Raw genomic sequence first — 7,744 nt, 5'->3', positions numbered from 1 at the left:
CGTAAAGAAATCCAAAGCACACGCTGTTGCGCAGTAAAGGATGGCGAGCAGCTACCAAATCATATGACACGCAGAAAGAAAAGGCTTGCATGGCTGCGAATTGTAGGAAAAGCAGCAGGTGCAGGAACCAGAAAGTGTTTTGACTGGCCTATTTTTAAAAAAAGATATGGCTGGGATGAAAATATCAATTTTCGGGATTGTGGGACTCATAGCAGTCGCTGGCAGCCACACAGTGGAGTGCGTTACAGCCAAGGGAGGTGTGAGCTCGGAGGAGGAGGAGGTGTGGGGTGGGGCTGGTGTGTGTGTGTGTGTGTGTGTGTGTGTGCGTGAGGGGAGGGGGGGGGCTGCTGGAGCTGGTGGAGATGTGGACTGGTGAGCTCCGATAAAGCCGAGTCTTGCCAGGAATGGATTTGCAGATGAGCTGGTCTGATGAATGAGTGAGTACAGCACTGATAGACTTGTAGGACTGCCCATAACTCGTTAATATTTATGACAGCAGCCGCTGACCAAAGTGGTTTTATTATAATGTGCAGGCCAATATGAGTGCTCTGAAGCCCACATAGCATGCTCCACTAGATCCCTTTAGTTTAATATATTCTCCCCAAACCAGCAAGTTTTCCCCAGGTATTCGAAATAAAACAGGAGTAAACTTTATAGTCGCATGTAGGAATAATTTATAAAGTTTTATAAATACAAAATTTTATGTAAAAAAAGGCAATATAAAATAAAAACACAAGCAACTAAAGCACAAGAAGCAATCCACTAACAGAAAATAGAGATACCTTGTAGTGATTTAGAGATTTCTAAGAAATCTCAAAAATACAAGAATATATTTTAATTTTGTTTATGACAAAAGTTTATGACAAGTCAGGCACCATTTTGTGTCCTGCTTTCAGATCAAACTGTAAAATCAGGCAGTGCTGATCACATATGAAGCAATATTGTGGTACTGCATAACCCGTTTCTTGCCTGAACTGTTTTCATAACCACATTTTAGTGCAATCTTTCCCTACAGTGGGAGAAAGTTTGCCACCAGGCTGCCGTGTTGAAAATGGACGTAGGGGAGACAGAGAGGGACTCAGGTGGACTCAGACGGAGGTTAGTGCAACATCCTCCTCTGTTCAGGACGCCATTACTTCACAATGCCTTTACCCCTCAAAGCTGTTTGCTGCTATATGACATATTTAACCTTTAAAGAATCGGACACTTCTTCCATAACAGTCCATTATTATAATACTCAGGGACAATACCGCTGATACTTAAACTAATCAACATCAGAAAGATGGCTGACCTTCACTATGCAAAATGCTGGCCACATTTATCTTACTCGTCCTGTCAGATGTATTTAACTTGCAACACTCTCCGTCTGTGACTTCAGCTTTGGCTCGAGTGCAGCTTACCCAATTTGCAGCAGCTGGAATGTGAACCTGGACTGAAAAAGATGACCACATTAGCCTCGTCCTGACCTCCTTGCTTTTGCTCCAATTTCAAGGTACTCCAGCTGACATAACATTACAGGGTCTTGCACCATCTGAAGCTGGTCCGGACCCACGACGCAGCGCTCCTGCGCACAACACAACCATCAGAACAGCCTTTGTTATTTGGAATAGTTTTCCAGCCCTCAAGAAGGAATACAGTAACCCTTTGTAATACAAATACCACATCTACAAGGCATTATAGGGATATTTATTTTGACCTCTAAAGCCTTTAACACTTGTTAATTTTTTGGGCTTGGATTTCTTTTTTTTCTTTTTTTCTTTTTTTTCAAAAAGACATTTATGCATAAGATGTTGTTAGAGCCTCTTTGGAGATGCAGTCTTTTCACACAACTGTGACGAAAATGAAGGTCTAAAAGGGATACGAGGTTATTATCCCACAGAAGCAAACTCTGAAAGCAGCTCATGTTGTGGGAGTCGCACACACAATCACACGTATACATGCCCACATGCTTACATTCACATACGTGCACCCACACAGAGTATATGGGCACATGCATGGCCAAGTGAGCTGAGCTGAACTGATATGCAGACTTTCACACACACAACTCAACCATACACACATGCACGCTGCCCTAAAATGGCACTCCCACGTTCACACACACACACACACAGTGTCTTCACCAGCCAGATGTGAGAAGGATTAGCAAAGTTGGCAGACAACACTGAGCTCCTTATCCTCTGGAGCTAATTCACTTTACTACGCTACCTCTGCCTCTCCTTCTCACCGCCAATCTTTGTCTCCATCTTCACCTTATGATTTCCCTCTGTCTCTTTTGTCTGTCTCTGTCTCAGTCTCTCTCTCTTCTTCTTCTTCTTCTTCTTCTCTTTCCTGTCTGTCCTCGCCCCTGTCTTGCTTCTTTCTCTCCTCCATTAGCTCTTGATTTGCTTTGTGAGGCAGGTGACGTTGTCTTGGAAAGCTCTCAGTGCCTCCGCTGGTAAAAGCTGATAAATGTGCAGATGACTGACGTGATGACTGTGTCAGTGTGACTTTGAAGCTGAGTAACTGACCTGTGTAGGAAGGTCAGAGTTATAGATTTATGATGGCAAACTCAGACTTACCTTGGTGTCAATTTGGTCATCTTCTGGTTTGACCAGAGCTGGCATGGATTCAGCATCTTTTTAAAAAACATGTTGATTGTTTAACACCAGAAACTGGCACCACAAAATTAATCTAATTTTGTTAGATGTTACAAATACCCAAAGGGTTAACTACTCTAGCTGGCGAGCCTGCCGCTAACACACTAGTCAGTCACTGTAGCTCCTGAAGCGTCTTTGTATTTATCTCTTACAGTGACATTTACTCTCCTTTGGCATTTCCTTCTCAGGATTATAAAGCATAATTTGAATTAATAGCTATTGGGCTTGCTAACAGCATTCTAATTATCATTTAACTTGATGTTAGCTTGTTAATGGAACTATTCATTCACACAGTTTTTTCAAAAGGCGTGCTGGTACCATCCTGTTTCATAACTGTCAGCAAGACAGAAACGAGCATATTTCCCAAAAAGTTGAGCGTTTTTTTAAAATGGTGTGTGGTGTGACGGTTTAAACCTGGGTCACCCAGTTGAAGGACAGCCACCGTCATTGGCATGTGTCACCCAGTGGATACCGAGCAGTTCACAGTGCAGTGAGTGCATGAATCTTGTGCATAATTGGCTCCGATGGGACTGACTGAAACAACCTTCCAACCTGACCCCAGATGACATGGCGCAACCCAACCCACGCTCGGGCAAAGTCTGAGCCAATAAGGTCTAAAAATACTGCACCTGTGTAAGTGGTGGATGATTGCAGAGGTTAAGCAGCAAAGAATAAGGACCTATTCTACAATTAAGACACAAAGAGACAATTTTTCAAAGAGGACCTCCCTGAAAAGTGAGCATGCCCTCTGAAAAAGGTGCACCTATAAAGCACTATTTTACTGTAATTCAGTAAACCAAATGGTATGGCAAAAGACCCAGCATATAAATGGTGTCATTTATCATTGAAGTGTACCGTTCCAGGTATATTGAATACAGTTTTGGGGACAACTGTAGCCATGATGAATAACAAAATATTATGTCTGCTTGATGATAAATCATTTGGCTTAGAGGTCACCACATTATCAGAACACAGGGAACATTGGTTCTTTTTTTTGTGTAGCTTCCAGGAAAAACTGCTTCTGTTTCTTGTGTGTAGTTAATCCTGTTTTCAGTGCAGTGATAATCAAATGATGAAAATAAAAGAAATTTCTTCTCTGCATGGATATTTGTGTGTTTGTAGTTACTGCAAGAGCTGTTGTAAAAGTGAATGCACACCTTTCCTGTGTCACAGCCGATTAGTCTTATGCCCAAACTTTATACCTGTTTTATAGTGTTCAGTAATGACTGCTCTCTGTAAAGGTGAAGTATTGGAAAAATTAAAAAGAAACACCTTTTCAGTCTTCCTTTTATTCTAAAATTCACTTTAGGTGTGGTGTTTGTTTGCTTCAGCTAAGATAAAGCATTTCATTTAAGTCATTTCTTTTTCTGCCAATCTCTTGTCTGTCATTTTCACTGTTGATATCATTAGCAAGTGGGTGAATATAAGAGGATGTAAGCTAAAAATACTTTGGTGAGAAAATTCAGCAGGCACAGGCAGAGTGTGCAACTTCCCAAATCAGTCATGCAACAGTTCAAGGCCAGAGTGACACTAAAACATTGTTAAAATTTGATTTGGGTGAGATTTGACCACCAGGTCACGACTGCCCCAGTTGCTGGTTTCACACCACTACATAAACAATCCTGGCTCTCGCCTGTTTTACCTTTATGAGAAAACACAGTCTGTTTTCTATAATAATAATAATAATAATGATAATGATAATGAGCCCAATCTCATTCAAATACCACCTTTATGGCACTCCCCTCAGCGTTTCATTGAATGGATGAAACTTTAATGTTCCAGGCTTTACTGTACTTCCAGTACAAACACATCTGCATTAATATTGGACGATCAGAGCAGCAGCACAACATAGAGCAGTTTACAGAGCCAGAAGGTCCCAAGAGGGGTGTAGGTTGTGGTTGAGTGGTGGCACACCACACCCAGGACACTGGAATTTGTGTCCCGAATGAAAGGAAACACATGCCACATGAAATATGGAGTGCCTCATGGCTCTGATCTTAGTCCTTTGCTCTTCTTCTTATATTTCATCTCTTGGCCAAATCATATGCATTGACTGAATACATTTTCACTGCTACAGTGACCATACTCAGCTGTATGTGCCAATAAGGGCAGGCAATCATTTTCAAATTACAAATTTATGGGACTGCTTGTCTGAGGTGAAAAAGTGGATGTCACATAATTTCCTGCTCCTAAATTCCGATAAAACTGAGATGTTGGCCATTGGCCCAGAATACAGGTGTCAGACTACCGGTTTTCTGTCTGTCCTGGCCACTGGAGTGAACTCTCTTCTGATATCACACATCTGACGCCATTGAGGCCTTTAAATGAAAACTAATTTCTTCATCCTCTTCACTCTCCAGTGGCCCTCTTGTGGATCATTTTCCACTTATGCTTTACAACAGACCTGGGCATTTTACGGCTCGTGGGCTACATACGGCCCTTTGGGCATCCCTGTCCGGCCCACGGTGTGTCAGTCATAAACACAAATGATTTGAAATGATTTATGCTGTGCATGCAATACAGCTGTGTTGCTTTTATTTTGAAAAGTCTGGCGTTTTTATTATTTATGTAGGGACGCGTGTATGGACACACATAGAAATTAATCGCCCAGTCCTGCTTTAGAATCTACTTTTGTTGCCAAAATTTGTATAAAACTGTATAAAACTAAAATCTTTCATTAATTTTCCACCACTTTGTCACATTTGTGTGTGGTTAGAACAAGGATGATGTTGCCAAATCCAGCATGCATACATGTTGGCTTTTGAAGTGGACGCCCAGACGTCTTTTTACCTTCAACCCACCAAGTAATGTTTTCTGGAGGTATGAAGGGGGCTTGAGCTGGCAGTCAAGGTCTGAATCTGTCATCCTGTTGCGATTTAAAGGTGTGTGTGTGTGTGTGTGTGTGTTTGTGTGTGAGAGAGATGGATAGCTGACAGACTGACATGCTGTGTACATGTCACATCATGATACGAAACTGACCTCGGTTTCTTTATCACACGCACACACACACACACACACACACAGGTCTTATGATGATGACTGTAAGGAGGTGACAGGTGTCGGCTGCATGTGTGTGTGTGTATGTGTGTGTGAAAGTTAAAAGAGGTTGAGATGGCAGACAGTTTGGTGGAAAAAAAGAAAAAAAACAACATTAAAAATGTGAGGAAGGAAAGAAGGATGGAAGGATGGAAGGATGGAAGGATGCGTGGAGAAACTGATGCCTTACTGTCACCACACAGTATTAATATTCACCACAAATCCAAACGACATGTCTGTCATATCTTCTGATAAAAAGAGCAATTTTTGGTTATGATGAAGTCATTTTATATCAAATTTACACAGATTTTATACACCTCAACATCTTCACACTGATGTAAGTTTTGTACTGAAGTTAGAACACTACAAATAGCTGCTCAAAGGTTAATATTCTTATTATGCGTTTTATATTAGGTGCTTTACACCTGGCATTGCATGTTAATGTTCATGTTTGCTGTCTTTTAACATCTCTTTGTCATTCTGCCTTTTACCTGTCAAATAAAACTTTTATGAGCCCTAGAGACATTGAAACGTTGTAAATCCCCTTTTGCAGTTTTCTCCCAGTTAATGTTTTAGTCCGCCTTCATTTGGCGAGGCTGCTGTTGTGTTTTGGTGTGAGCACACGTGTGTGTTTACACGTCTAACTTGTGACTCGCTGGAATACAGCGTTCCCACAGATGCCTGAATCATCTAAATTTACATCAAACCCACACAGGCAAAACCGAAAACTTTAATTTTTTTGCTCCCACTTTCTCTCTCTGTTGACCTTCTTTAATTCAACTTTGATTCAGTTCTCCTGTTTTCGCCCTCTCACAGTCTTATCTTTTCTCCTGCTCATTTTTCTTTCCTCTCACTTTTCACATTTTCAGCAGGTTATTTTTAAGAGTGTGAAAAATGAGACCATTTTAGTCTCTTATGTAGTTTTTCTTTTCTCTTTTCTTTTCTCTTTTCTTTTCTCTTTTCTTTTCTCTTTTCTTTTCTCTTTTCTTTTCCAGTACGGTTCAGCCCACTTCCACAGTGCGTTGGAGGAGCATAAACAGAAGCAGAAGCAAAGCCAATATTACTCCCACCTGCCAAACACACTCGCACACACTCACACGCACACACACACACACACACACATTCCCTCCATGCATATTTTAACATCGTAAATTCATACATGAGCTAAGACAAACATCACTCAATCCTCTGCAGCCCAGAGGAGAACAAAATTAGTCATAGTTTTAAATGTTTATTACCCCCAGATTCTAATTAGACAATTTTCACAACAGAATATAAAGTTCACAGTTTTTACAATAAAGCTGCACAGCAAAAAAAAAAATGCTAATGTAGACGTTCATTCTTTAAAAATAAACTGTGTTGTCATTCAGCTTGTTCCACTAATGGCCATAATTATCTTGTCTTCTTACAGCAACACCATAAGCTGAAGCAAAACTTGCACTTTTCATGGTTCAGTTTTGAAATTACGGCACGTGTAACAAAACTCCTGGCACATTCTTGACACTTTTGTACAATCACAAAAACAAGAAGTATGTGAAGTTCTACTTCTCCGTCTCACAATTAAGACAGTGTTGGAAATGAGATGTGAGAGTTTTGATGGTTTGTGTGCCACAAACATCTGTGGTGCCGAGAGGAGAATATGTGTAAGAAGCTTAAGAAATATGCTTATTTTTTGATTGATTCTCATCGCTCACTTCACTTTGGCAACATCACTGACCTTCTGTTACTACAGAATGTCATCTTTCATATGATTGTGTGTGTGCTATGGAGGGAAACATCCAAAGATGATAATTTATTATCTATAAAATGCAGCAGATCCTGCGTGTGTCATCATTCCTTCATTTTAAAAATGGTATTCATGCATGAAAGTTACATACGTAACCTTGGAAGTATTAGTTTGCCAAAAGACCAAGACTGAAGGTCCAATTATTTGCTTTTTTAATAGAATTTCAACTGTATCACACAGTGTTCATCAGTTTGTATTGTTCTGTATTTGTGACTTTTGTTATGCAACAACCAGATTCACCCACAGTGAAACTGAGTAATGAAACTCAACATAACATGAAGACAAA

General features: G+C 40.5%; 1 long non-coding RNA gene across 1 annotated transcript; it reads left to right on the top strand.

Moving 5' to 3' along the window:
* Nucleotides 1-337: 337 nt before the first annotated feature.
* LOC124050625 lies at nt 338-3,935 on the top strand. Its single transcript, XR_006841663.1, has 3 exons — nt 338-437; nt 998-1,098; nt 1,379-3,935. It is a non-coding gene; the product is annotated as an uncharacterized LOC124050625 (long non-coding RNA).
* The last annotated feature ends 3,809 nt before the right edge of the window (nt 3,936-7,744 follow it).

The sequence above is a fragment of the Scatophagus argus genome, chromosome 19, assembly GCF_020382885.2.
Source record: "Scatophagus argus isolate fScaArg1 chromosome 19, fScaArg1.pri, whole genome shotgun sequence".
NCBI classification, from domain to species: Eukaryota; Metazoa; Chordata; class Actinopteri; family Scatophagidae; genus Scatophagus; species Scatophagus argus.
This window is presented reverse-complemented; position numbering and strand designations above follow the sequence as displayed.